Source organism: Ostrinia nubilalis, chromosome 2 (genome assembly GCF_963855985.1).
Source record: "Ostrinia nubilalis chromosome 2, ilOstNubi1.1, whole genome shotgun sequence".
NCBI classification, from domain to species: domain Eukaryota; kingdom Metazoa; phylum Arthropoda; class Insecta; order Lepidoptera; family Crambidae; genus Ostrinia; species Ostrinia nubilalis.
Window position 1 is genome coordinate 14,553,291 of NC_087089.1, and position 14,505 is coordinate 14,567,795.

The following is a 14,505-nucleotide window of genomic DNA, read 5'->3' on the forward strand; positions in this document are numbered from 1 at the left end:
TTTACCAAATCTACCGATGTACAGGACCTATGAGTATAAAAGTGATTCGTTCGACAGCTGAAAAAGTAAGCAATACGTTGTCATCAAAAGCTTCCATTTAAATTTCTTAGAAACACTTGAACGTAAAAAAAATGATGCTTCTTTTTAGATTTTTCAATGTTACAAAAAACTAGAAAATTTTACATTTTTAGATGCACTAAGTCATTCTAAAAACTGATATACCTTGGCTTTAAATCAACTAGTCTAGGTGCTAGCTACACAGGAGATGCAGCGGTGAAAAGGAGAGGTGGGAATAGTCCCGTAACTTCTACCTCACAGCTATTATACGTGTACTCAACCACTGAGATAGTTAACAATAGAGACAATAAAATAACTGAAAGTTTCTGACTTTCAGTTATTTTATTGGTTCTGGAGTGAAGGCGTGGGTCATCCCTAGCTTTGTTCCTACCGTGACGAGTGGGAATTTTTCTAAAATCTCAAGATGGACTGACTGAAGATAGCAGGAAGACGCTGGGTGCAGGCCACTATCAACTGGGCGATGTGGAAATCATTAGAGGAGGCCTTTGTTCAGCAGTGGACGTCCAGTAGCTAAAATGATGATGACGATGTTTCCTTACAGTATCCAATTCAATAGGCAGAAACTAAACGTAAACGAAGTGTCGCCTCTGTAATATGGTATCATTATCTATAACTCATAATATTTCGTGCGCTGTTGGATGACAGTTTTAAACTAGAGATGGGTAATTTTTTTATCGAATTAGAAAATACCAGTTAACGATTCTCAAGGTGATTATCGATTACATTAGATTTTAATCGGGAAGAAAAATAATTAATGGCTTAAGCATCAGTATGAAGCCCATACGCACTTGTAGCACAAGTAAGGGTTCGGCCAAACCAACGCGATCACAGCGCGATCAGCCGGCGTGCAGCGATGGCGACCAGACCTAAATGCATTGATCGCCATCGCTGCACGCCGAACGATTAGCCTCAGTCCCCTCAGTTGTGAATTCGGAATCGCCAGTTGTAATTTTAAAATCGCATCACAGAGTGAAGTAACTAACACCAAAAAACGGCAGAGCGAAGTGATTTCGAATGTTTCAACTGCTACGTTTTGTCACTTGTCTAGGAGGGCTAATTTTAGTCTAAGGGAGGGGAGCTTAGATTACATTACGGGAAACGCACAATATAATAAAAGAAAATAATGTAAGTAGCTGAACCTTTTTGCTATTGAGCACCATGAAAATTTAACACAATTTAGCCGATTTGTTTATTTTCACAATCGATTCACAATGTCTATGATGAGGCGACCGCAGGAACGTCACTATTCGTGCAATCCCATCAATGAAGTACGTCATTTTCTGGTGCAGATTTTATCGCCATAAATTATGAAACTTGATAGTCATGGATTTGACTGACAGCTGTCCGTCAAATTCCCGCCCCGCACCCCGCACTGTACATATTTTGTTCGCGATGTCTGTTCTATACGTAGTAATATTACTTCAATGGTCTGAGTATGCATATTTTATTCGGTATCGCGCGACTGGTGATATTAATAAACCACAGAAATTAAACTATTCATATGGTAGCTTTTCTTTTTAAATATTTAAAAGTGATATTTCATTATCTTTTTTTGATTAATTTTCATCTATGCAAATTCAAATAAGTCGCTTAAAAATATTTTTGCCCATTATAAAGTGGTTAACTTTAAAAAATTAGGAATAAAGATTTTATCTGATTAATCGGTGTAACTGAAATTAATTTGTTATCTTAAAGACGAACAAATTATTTACATTTTGTTACTTACATAAAAAACAAGTGAAAAAAAATTAAACCTTAATTTAAAACAAATTCAAATCATACCTTTATCGAAGAACTCGGCAAATTCAAACACAAAACGTTCCAATCAGTTCAAAAATCGTAAGTGCAACTTCACTCAAATCCACTGACACAACTTTTTAAAAAGGGAACATTAAAAACTTTTTAACGACACTGGCCGCAGAGAACGAGTTTCGGCTTTCGAATTTCGAACACTGAGACGTCCGGCTGCCACGGCGGTTGCCGCCGAATGCCCGACTCGCCGCACCTGTTGTGTTACGAGCTTATAGCTTAAGGTTCTAAAGCGCGAACCGAGAGTCGTGGTTCGTTGGAAAAGTGACTAAGGGCTGATTTTTCAATCGTCAGAAATATTTTAACTGAAGAACTTGTCATTTTGATATATTTCCCATACTGAAACTGTCAGTGTGCCTTTATTCCTCAGTTAAAAGTTATCCGACGATTGAAAAATCAGCCCTAAGATAACTTTTTAAAAAAATAAAACCGACTTCAAATGCGTAAGCACAAAAAAAAACTAAAAATTAAAAATATTGCGTATAAAAAAGTTCATCCCCAATTTTCCACCCTTGGGGGTGAAATATTTTCTTCAAATTCGCAAGAAACTACCCTTTTGATAATACCTATTCAACAAAAAAATAATCGTTCAAATTGGTTTATAATCGGCGGAGATATTGCGTATAAAAAAGTTCATCCCCAATTTTCCACCCTTGGGGGTTGTTTTTTTTATTATTAAATTTAAATGGGACCACCCTTGAGGTATTACCTATACGCCGAAAAAAGATTTGTTCAAATCGGTTCATAATTGGCGGAGTTATCGCGTAACAAACATAGAAAAAAAAAAAAAAAAAAAACATACGGGTCGAATTGAGAACCTCCTCCTTTTTTTGAAGTCGGTTGAAAAGTTTCAGGCACCTTCATAGGTTTTGTGTTTGAAATATCAAATAGAAGAAAATGTACCAACATTTAGAAAATTAAGAATGATCAGATGATTTGATACGAAATCCTAGAAAAATTCTAGTAACTTAATTAGATTAGATTTTTAATTTAAGCGGTATTCTATGGGTTTTCTTTGCGAGTGGTTATGAATATTTAATGGGTACCAATATGAGACTAAAAATAAACTAAGGCACGATATCGGTTGTAATATAAGTACTCGTATTTAATTAGACTATTATTCATTCAGTTTTAAGTGTGGCTATAGCTTAAGCGACGTATTAATAAACGTTCCCACTTAATTGTCGATGACGGCTTACGGCTACGTTTCTGAAAACGCGGTTTTGACATAAATAATGCTGAAACAGTGGGCATATACATTTTCGTGCATGACAAGGCAGGTATCTGACCGCATTCGCACCTGCGGGGTTACTCCGTAAAACGTTAGAAAGAAAGAAAGAAACATTTATTGCCATGGACATCACAAAAGACAAAAGAGGTAAAATAAAAAAAAAGCAAATAAGACAGAGGTGACATAAAACATACAATGAATGAGCAAGTAAATTAAGCAGTGCCACCCTGTCGCACAGCGATGCCCATCGCAATGGGACCCCACTCAGCATATGCCGTGGCTCCCGGTGAGGGAGGCCACGACGCTGGTTTTCAGTGTGCCCCATGCCGAGTGAGAGTCACGGACACTAACCTATACTGCATAAAATATACATACATAATAATAATAATAGTGCGCGTATTTTTAAGTGTAAATACAGACGTAGTAGAAAATAATAATATACGATATAGACGAAGTAGAAAAGATGTGATAAGATATTTATAAATAAAAGGATAATATTTAAAAAACAAAACTATGTGTGTGTACATAATAATAATAATAAATTGTAATGTATTAAAGTGCGTTTGTGTATACTGTGATTGTGTGTGTCTCGACGTCCGCAAAACGAATCATTCTGCGTGGTTGTGGCTTTACGTTTACGTTATTCGAACTTTCGAATGTTGCTATCCCTCTTACGCAAAGCGAGATGCGAGCATGAACGACGGTAACAGATATACCCGAAACTACGTAAACGGAGTTTCGGAGTGGCCCCGCTGGTGTTAGATTCAGTCTAGGATGGTACATATCTGCCCTACAAGTGCCTATTTACTCTCGCCTTGAAAAGGCCAGGGTTATTTCTACCATTCGTTGTGTTCCTAATTAGAATTGGCTAATTAGCCGATTACAATCGTGTGATGTTTCAGATCACGCCAAGAAAGCTTCTGTTAGATAAAACATCCTACTTTTGGTGTAACAAGTTTCTGGCAGTTAAAGTTACTGGTTACGTTTACTTAACTGTCTGAAACGTCATCAGGAATCGATAAAACGAATGTGAAAGTTACAGCGACAGCTGAAATAGATTTCTAAGGGTGGGTTGCACCATCTAACTTTAACTGTGACAAACGTCAAAAATCTGTCAAACTCCATACAAAAAGCACCGGTTATCGTCATAGTTATCGTTAAACTTTGACCGTAACTATGACGATAACCGGTGGTTTTGTATGGAGTTTGACAGATTTTTGACGTATGTAATGTAAGATGGTGCAACCCAGCCTTAGTTTGACGAATGTTTATGTAAAGTTTCGTCACTTGCTGGTCAACTAATTTTAAAATAATTGTCAAGTATAATAAATCTTGTTATTTAACGCCCGTACTCACAAACGATGCTTGCATAAGTGAAGCAGCAAATCGAATGCACAGCGTTGAATAGAGCTCTGTGATTGGTTCATTTGTGACACTGTGCGTCCACGCGCACTGTGAGACTTCATAGTAATGTTTGTGAATACGCGGGCGTTAGTACAATCTACGTTGATCTGAAGAAATTTGAGGCAACCATAGCCACAAAAACTATTATAATCCGTTATTTATTTAAAAACGGGGAAGGCGGATTTAGATGCGAACAAAAATGGATTTATGAATCTTTTCTGACGTTTATTTTTGTTGTATTTGTAAAAGTGCGATGGGATATTGTTTATATAGGATTTTGATTGATAAAATACTTTAGCAAAATACCCTTTAGCAATTTAAAATCTCTGTGAGTTAAAACCGATCACTGCTTCCAGACACGGAAATACGTAGAAACACTAATTACGCGTCCTAACTACAGCAAAATTAAATTACAAAAACCTACACGCCGGCAAAAACACTGAGCCCAAATTAAAATGGAAATAATATGGCTTCCAGACATTTCACGCGCGAACTATACATAACTGATGTAATGACGCGTGATTTATGCAACAAGTTCGCTACGAATATTCATGGCTCGTAGCTCGTAGCAGTCGTAGTCGCTACAATTGGCTACTTTGTCTTAAATTGTGATTAATAGGAGATTACCTGATATGTAGTATTTTTTTATAAGTGTGCATTTTGATCCATAAGTCGTTTTAAAACTGCCATTTTGAATAATTGAACAGATATAAAGGGTCAGATTTCTTTTTTCCAAACGTTCTATTCACCAAATGGAAAAGCATAGAAACACAAATTACGTGCTCTAACTACAGCAAATTACTAAAATGTACGCTGGCAAAAACACTGAGCCCAAATTAAAATGGAAATAAAATGGCTTCCATACATTTCACGCGCGAACTATGCATAACTGATGTAATGACGCGCGATTTATGCAACAAGTTCGCTACGAATATTCATGGCTCGTAGCTCGTAGCAGTCGTAGTCGCTACGATTGGCTACTTTGTCTTAAATTGTGATTAGGAGATTACCTGATAATGTAGTATTTTTATAAGTGTGCCTTTTGATCCATAAGTCGTTTTAAAACTGCCATTTTGAATAATTGAACAGATGTAAAGGGTCAGATTTCTTTTTTCCAAACGTTCTATTCACCAAATGGAAAAACAAATTACGTGCTCTAACTACAGCAAATTACTAAAATGTACGCTGGCAAAAACACTGAACCCAAATTAAAATGGAAATAAAATGGCTTCCATACATTTCACGCGCGAACTATGCATAACTGATGTAATGACGCGCGATTTATGCAACAAGTTCGCTACGAATATTCATGGCTCGTAGCTCGTAGCAGTCGTAGTCGCTACGATTGGCTACGAGCGGAATTTTAATGCGATGACGTTAATGTTATATTAATTTGACTCAATTACCATTAAATTGTACGCTTGTAATACTTTAAGTGAAATACAGAATGAGTTAATTCAATTTTTGAAGTAATAGAGCTCAATTCTTTTAATTAGTCTACTAATGAACGAAGCCACTATAGCCAAACGGTGAAGGGGTCGGACTGGCCGACTCGTGATCCGGAGAACGCGGGTTCGGTTCGGTTCCCGCCGCTGCTCGACTATTGTGGTGAGCTCACTCGTGATACAAGCATATTTAGCTTAGTACGAGGGGCTAACGGGACTATTAGTAAAATTTTTGTAAATCAAATACTAATAATCTTTTTTTTAAATGAGTTCAGTTGGTTGAACCTTGAAAATGTACTGTGAATTGGATACCTGTTATTCTCTAGTAGGTTGTGTTACATATTATGCAAACATGTGACATCCCCAACGTATGATCAGTGTGGGTAGTGTAGGCTAAATTCTCCGTTTGCCTGTGGTTAATTAAAGAGAGTCACGTTCCTACAGCAGTTTACTTGTGATCGTTTCCCAATTATGCGCGTATTTGACATTGCTTGACAACTAAGGCTGGGAATTTAAAGACCTAATGATGATTGTAAGTTTTCTCTTAAGATACGGATTAGGTTAAACTTTGTTTGTTTATGATGATCGTTTCCAATTATGTGCGTATTTGACATTGCTTGACAACTAAGGCTGGGTTGCACCAACTTTAATAACTTTAAAAAACATCAAAAATCTGTCAAAAAACACCGGTTCGTTAAAGTTACGGTTAAAGCTTGGTAGTGCAACTAAGCCTTACGCTGAAATTGTACAGTTAGCCTAGGCGCAGACCATCGATTTTTCGTCGGCCGATAGTTTAGTCGGGCACTTGATTAGCATGGGCATGTATGGAAGTGCGCACATTACACCGATAGATTTGGCCGATTCTTCATACAATTTAAAATCGGGCACAACTATCGGCCAACTAAAAATCGGTGGTCTGCGCCTAGTCTTAAAATAAGATGATGCAACTCAGCCTAATATTTTTTACTGCTAAGTGATTTTATTTTGAACTCGATAATTAGATTGTTCTTTACAAAAAATGGAACTACCACAATACCCTGTCACGGGGTCTTATCGAGTCCGTGGCAGCCCATATTTTTGCCCGATTTCCATATAAATCAGCCGCCGAGCTTACAACGTAGCTGAAATTGCCTGCTTTTAGTGGAGCGATGGTGTACACAACTATTTTTTAGTAAACATACATTTACACAAAAAAAATTACTAGTTTTAAGGAAATTTTACAACGTTATACGTCAGAATCATCGTCGTCATCATCATTTCAGCCAAAGGACGTCCACTGTACACATAGGCCTCCCCCAAGCAAATTCCTGCATTTTCGCTGGATTTTTTATTCCTGGAATTCGTTGCCTGCTGCTGTCTTTCTCGAACACTATAATCCGGGCGTTTTCAAGGCAAGAGTGAATAGGCACTTACAGGGCAGATGTACCATCCTAGACTGCATCTCACTTAACACCAGGTGCTATTGTGGTCAAATACCTGCCTAGCTATGCATAAAAAATCCTGGCAATAAAAAAAAGACCTGAAATAGTTACATAAGACGAAAATACCTAACTGGCAATTTTCATTTTTGTTTATAAGTTTATTTATGACAGCAGGAACTCAACCTAAAAACTCTTCAAGAATTTGTAACTCAAAGTAAAAAGTATTTCATTGCCCAACAAAAAAGTTTTTATAGTCATTTATGCGTGCCAAACATTAAAAATGTAGAAAAAGAAACAAAAGTTTTTATTGGCCTTCTTATGGTGAACCCAAACTCATGTACCGGGCACGTAACTTATTAAAAAGAAAAAAAATGAAATTGGTAAAAACAGAAAAACAGTTTTAACACCTTCTAGATTACAAGATACAGTACCCCGTACAGTAGTGAAGATTGAGTTGAATTAAACAAAAATTTAAAAATACCTAAACTTATGTTATTATGTAGACACCTTTTAAACGCATCCGGGATGCCTCTCGTAAGAGCAGAACTTGTATATTAAATGTATAAACTTAACTTTCCTAAAAAATCGCGACTTTTTAGTTCTAAAACTAGGACTAACTTTTCCGTGAGAATGTATGAGTTCGTCACTTTTTTCACTAGCAGTGAATAAACATGAAGTTTATACAACCCAAAAATTATGTACAATGTGTTATTATTATTATAAATCACATTACACCCTAGCTGTGTAAAAGCACGTCTTGAAACCAATTTTTCAACAGGTATCTGTGTTAACCAACTGTCGCGCGAAATGAACAAAGGGCTCTTTAGGGTTCCGTGGCCAAGGGATCTGAGCCTCCGGTGTCAGTCAGTCAGTCTGTTTGTGAACTGGCTGTATCTTTAGATCGTAATAGACAGTTGAAATTATGACAAAGCGTATTTCTATTGCCACTGTAACGGCAAATATTAAAATGAAAATGAACAGTATACATAAAGCAAAACATGAGCACATCTTTGTAATTTAACTTATGAATTACCATCAATTAAGCAAATAAAATATTTGGTTTGATTTTAAATTAAATAACAAGGGCTTACAAGAAGGAGCATAAATACATAAGCGTCTTGTATTTTGTTAGATTTTTATAATGACACACTCGTAGACGATAAAATGCAGGCCGCTACCAACCGTGCGATGTGGAAGTCATTGGGGGAGGCCTATGTTCAGCAGTGGACGTCCTATGGCTGAAATGATGATGAGACGATAAAAAGATTCAACGAGCCTGGATAAAATTAAATACACGATACGTTTTCATGACGTTCTTGATTTTCGTTCGATGTATAAACGGCTGAAACAAACGAACGAACGAACGTACAAAAGTATAGAATAGACAGAAAAAAACGTAGTTATATTCGTACTGAATCCTCAGAGTCCGTGCCCAACTCACCCTTGGTCAGTTTTTTAATATTCCATGCAGACTGTACGCGACATTCACGAATAGGCTTTCCGCCTTCTTGGAAGAGTTACACGAATATTCATAAACACGCGTGATTTTATTAAAAAATACGGGGCGGCTACACGTTATGAAAATAAAGTCAGGTGATTTACTTGTCAAAAGTCCTTATTCGTTTGTGTCGGTCTCCACACCTGTTTTAAGGTGATCACACTTCACGAGTGCTATAGAGACTTGTGATATTATTTAGTTTATATTAGATTTGCCTTTGTCCAGCAGTGGACGTCTTTCGGCTGAAACGAACGAACGAACGATAACTCGAATTATTGGTTACTACTTACTTTTCTTCTAGGTTCTTCACATTTAAATCGTCATCGTTCTTTCGTTGCAGCCAAATGACGTCTGCTGTGGGTAAAGTCCTACTCCAAGGAATTCGTCAACGACAGGTCCTACACAGCCTGCATCCAGGCACCTCCGGCGATCTTCACTAGATCGTCAGTCCACCTAGTGGTCTGCTCTACGGTCTTCTTTCAGTCAGAGCAATATTTTGGCAATTTTCTATGCTCGAGTATTGTATTAGATATCAATTGTAAATGTTTTAACAGTCTTTGTTCTTCAGGCATTCAGAAGTACGTTCATTGTTTACACGTTTTTTTTACGTTTGTAAGTTTTTGCTGAAAAAACGATTTTTATTTACAAAAATAATTATCGGTCTAAATGGGTTAACATACGTATACATTTACAAGTCAATGTACGAGTAACTCGTTAAGACAGCAAAATAACATGCAATCCAGTCTTTTTCTTATCGAAACAATGCTCCTTCAGGTAAACAAACAGATTAGAGCCTCACAACAATGCGGGATCTTTGAAGCAGGCGTTAATTCCTTCGCTCGGCAGACGCGCACGCACCCTGTTTGTGAACCGAGAAACGTAAAGGTGAACGTACATTAATTTTAGACGTTAATTGATAAAATATACACCTTATACTTACTGCATAGAGACGCTACATTGTCATGTAATAGACATGACGATCAGTAAGCCTAAGATGCGCGCCGTGATAACTTTTATCGACGTCAAAATGTATGGACAAAATCGATAAAATGGCGTGATAACCGCTTATCGCGGCGCGCATCTTAGGCCTACTGGTGCAGTTCGTGGGATGCACAGGACTGGTTATTTTAGAAATCCTTGGCCTTTATTTAACAGTGGACTTCATTTTGCAGAAACGAATGAACATTTCTGTTCCACTTGGCCCCTCATGTCTCCATTATTTAACTATTATTCTATAGATAACATAATCTTCTTCATCAAGTAATTCACTGTCCATTGAAGGAAGGAACATGACTCTCTCCAATTTAGGTACTAGAGGCAAATGGAGGATTTAGCCACTGTCCAGACAAGTTGGGAAGTCCCGATCCTAGTACTGTAATATTTTCTTTAAACAGTTTTTCAATTATGTACTATTAAACGTGTATGTAAACAGGAGTGTTAGCTCTCTTTGGAGCATTCGTGCAAACACCGACAGAAGCGCACGCATCGTTCATAAAGCGACCGGCCAGACTGAAAAGGCTGTACGTGACTTTTAAATATTAATTAAGTTAAAAAAGATTCTGACACAATATGGGCAGACTATAACGCGACCTGGATGCAACTTTTCAGCTACTTACATTGGTTATTTTTAAGTGTAAAGATTTTGTGTTGCACAAATTACTAAGATTTCCGCAAAAATCTTTAGATATATTTTAGGTCTCTATAGATTGGAAATCTGAACATTAAATTCACAGTTATTCTTTATAGCAAAAGCAAAATTAATTTATAATAGGTACTTATTCCAAGAAGTAGGTATATAAAGACTTTCATATTTGTATCCAAAAGATTGGAAACAGTATCGTATAGTTTACCTTAATAGAATAGGCTCCAGAGGAATGGTTAGGAGAAAATTGAATGGCATAGACGACTTACATTGATGAGTGAATAATCCTTACATTTCCTCAAAATCGACGGTCCATGGGGAGGAAAAATTAACCTACCCAGTGCTCACTGGACCATGTTAACTTGTGGCGTTCCTGAGTCAGTTACATACTTATAGTTAGATGGCCCGTGATATGATTTCATGATTTTGGCAATGATATTCCCATTGATTTTGACTAATTTGATCAGATGATGGATATTGATAAGTTATGGGTTTACTACTTCACTATTTTATTGTTTACTTTATAATATAGGTACAGTACAGTACAGTACAGTCTCCGCCATCTTGTACAGATCCTTTCTCACTCACTCATTCTTCTCTGACAAAACATAGCCCAAGCTTATCGAAGAAAAGAGACACTATAGGCTTTATAAAGAAGCTCAAAGTTGTTAGCGTGCCATGGAAAGAGCTATGCTCGTTTATTGATAAACTTAAAATAAAATAATACAATTTAACACGAGACCAAGCGCTTAGCAACAACTTTTATTGGGAACGCTCTTGTTTGCTAATACATTCCAAAGAAATGTTTTGAAGGGACAAGATCGTATTTTCATAAGTTTGAAACAATATTGGTATTGGCCCAACGATCAGTGTCCTTCTAAAGGATGTCCCAAAATTAACGCAAGATTTGAATTAACTAGAAAACACAGTTTTTAGTCTTTTGATTGTTGTATTTGTAACCATTCAGTATATTGGCTGAATTGTGTTGTAACAACGTTGAATCTCCTACTTTAATGCACGTGTGATTGTGGACTTGTTGACAATCTAATGGTGTTAAATCACACGACCTCGTTCACGACGCGACACGACACGACATTTGTCACCGACACTCACGCAGTGTGTTTGGCGTTTCCAACGGATCCTCTCTCCCGGATTTTTTCAATTAATGATTTTGGGACATCCTTTAATAATTTTGGGGTACACTTTACTATAATATTGTTCAACAGACGGCGAATGGTTAGATCTTGTTTTGTATTCTTCCTAAGATAGCAAACATTTTAAGTTGCCATAGAGTAAATATTTATTTTGTGTGTCATAAAACACAAATAATTACGATTTCCCAGTATTTTATTTAACTCTTCAATTACCAGAGACACAATAGAAATAAATTGTTACCGTGATCTCATGCGACCACATAGTGCTCATGAGTTATCTTGTTCCCGCAGCTTTGCATGCGTTTCAGTTTGTCACAGATCGTTGTAAATTATAGCCTATATTTTATTCTGATGTATAAACAACATTCCTGTAAAGTTACATCAAAATCCGTCCAGCAGTTTTCGCAAAAAATAGTAATAAACACACATAAATCCTTATAAACTTTCGCGTTAATAATATTTTGTACGATTTATGACCTTTAGAACATCTAGTTCTCAACTTTCCTTGACTCTACGCACTAACAGTGTTCCTTACGTCATCAAAAAGTAATTAGGCGTATATCATCAATTAATCATGTTCCATTACCTATGGCTTATCCCGATCCCATACTGAGGCATCAATGTACGCATTGTTGAGGTGATCCTACGTAATTACGTGCACGCCCAAGATATATTACGTCTCAATACCTCACTGTCAACGGTTACCGACTTGTCACTTAACTGGTAGGTAATCAATCAAGTACGATAGGCATTCAAAATAACCTGGAGAAAATAACCTTTTAAGTAAGTACTTGAAAAATCGTTCGGAGTAAAATTATGTTATACTAGCGGCCGCCCGCGACTTCGTACGCGTGGATCCCGTTTTACGAGCTCTGTGATTATGCGTGCACGCGCACTGTGAAACCTCATAGTAATGTCTGTCATTACAAGTGAATCCAAAGTGTTCCTTACCCTAGAAAAAGTGCTCGTTTCTTCATTATCATTCACGGCCGTTTCGCAGCACATCTGTGTAGGAAGTGAGGCATTGTGCGCGCTTTCTAAAGGCGTTCGAGATCCTACACGCCTCCTAATGGGTACCTTTTCGCGAATACCTTCATTGAGATAAACAAGATGTTTACGTGAATAGGCTGTTTGTTTTTTGTGACAAGCTATTTCCAGGGGTGCAAAGATTGCCGTAAACTGCCGTACGCTCTGGTGAGGAGTGTACAGTCAGAGATAAATAGTTCGTGATTATGACACCAAAAGTGGTCAAAAACATGACAACACAACCTTATTCCAATAAAACTCATAAAAACTCATTTATTTTTGCAAATAGGCTTTTAAAAAGCACTTTTACACGTCCCAGTATTAACCCTACCACTGCTTCGGGACAATAAATGGGCCAGTGCTGAGAAGAAGCAGCGCAAGAAACTCAGTCACTATTGTAACAAATACGTGTAGCGAACTTTTTGGCTACTTCGGGTCTTAAACTATTTTACCCTGAATGTACAGGGCCAATCCTACATGTTCCCGGTAAAGTTTAAGAATTTATTAATTAGCTGATGTAATTAAATGCTATCTAATAAATAAAAGTTGCTACTTGCTAGTGACTTTACCAGATATAATACGAAATCTGTGTTATAGGGACTTGAAAAAGAGTGAAAACTAGCCTATTTATGTATCCCAAAAAGTAGTGTCAAGCCGAAGCCCAGAGGTATTAAAGCATCACTAGGGCTACTCGAATCACCCCCATATATGTTACGCGATTGTTGATAGTTTTCGAGTTATGATTGTTTTAAATTTCTCTGCTTAGGTACTTTTTTGGTCACTATGGCGTGAATAGTTAAGGTACATATCTGATTTTTTTTAATTTATAGATGAATACTAGGCCTAGCTGATTCAGAAGAATTTAAGTAGGTAAAGAAGTAAAGTAAACTAAAATAATTAAAATTCTGTATGTACTCGTATGTTGTAAAAAAGTCAAAGCCAAAGGGCTTTGGCTTGACTCTACTTTTTGGGAAACCCTGTATATATTAAGTGTGTCTGCTGAAACAACATTTTGTTTCTATACATAAAAGGCAGGCTCCGCTGCACGGCAAAAGCGCAAGGTGTCAAAGCGGCATTTTCAATTAAGGCAGAGCCAACTCATTTCCGGTGACGTCACGCCGCTCGCGTCCCCGCTTCCGCTGTCTTCGACGGGTTAATGCGGTGCACTTAATTCGATGAGTAATCTATAGGTGTGGTTTGACCCTATATGCAGTAATTGTAGTTAATACTTGGAAACGACTACGCAATGTTGGCATAATTAAATAAATTGAAAATTTAGCAACTCGTAGAAATATTAGTTCCGTTGTTGTTTTGTTACATTAAAGGTGTAGGTTGATGATTAATTTAATCTACATATATTACTCGTATTATAAAGAGGAAAGATTGTTTGTTTGTATTGAATAGACTCCAAAGCTACTAGACGGATTTCAAACAATTTTTCACCATTTGATTCCTACATTATTTTTAGAACGTAGGCGACACGGAGGTCGCCGTGTCAGCAAGTTTTATTATATTATTACAACTTAATTGTAACAAATTAACTAACTTTAGATTAATTTGCAAGTTTTTGGTTTAATTTACCCATTTATAATACCTTTTAACAATCAGATTTACGCCTGATTAAAGTGGAGTTTCCATTCCATTTCGGGTTAAGTTTATCTCAACGAATTATACCTACTTGAGCCAAAATCGTTAACGTTAAGTCAACAAAAGCTTCTGAGAATTCTGACAGATGATTCTCGTTAGTCCCTGGTTAGGTCGAGGTATTTAATTAAACACTACAATCGGCCGAAGTTT

The 14,505-nt window shown here is 37.0% G+C and overlaps 1 protein-coding gene across 1 annotated transcript in view; it reads right to left on the reverse strand.

Annotated features, from left to right (window-relative positions):
* The window catches only part of LOC135084983 (5-hydroxytryptamine receptor 2A), a 135,049-nt gene extending 133,001 nt beyond the window's left edge, over positions 1-2,048 (reverse strand). Inside the window, exon 1 of the mRNA XM_063979747.1 lies at positions 1,861-2,048. The gene's annotated coding sequence lies outside the window, so the exon portion shown is untranslated. The remainder of the gene's footprint in view (positions 1-1,860) is intronic.
* Between the last annotated feature and the right edge of the window lie 12,457 nt (positions 2,049-14,505).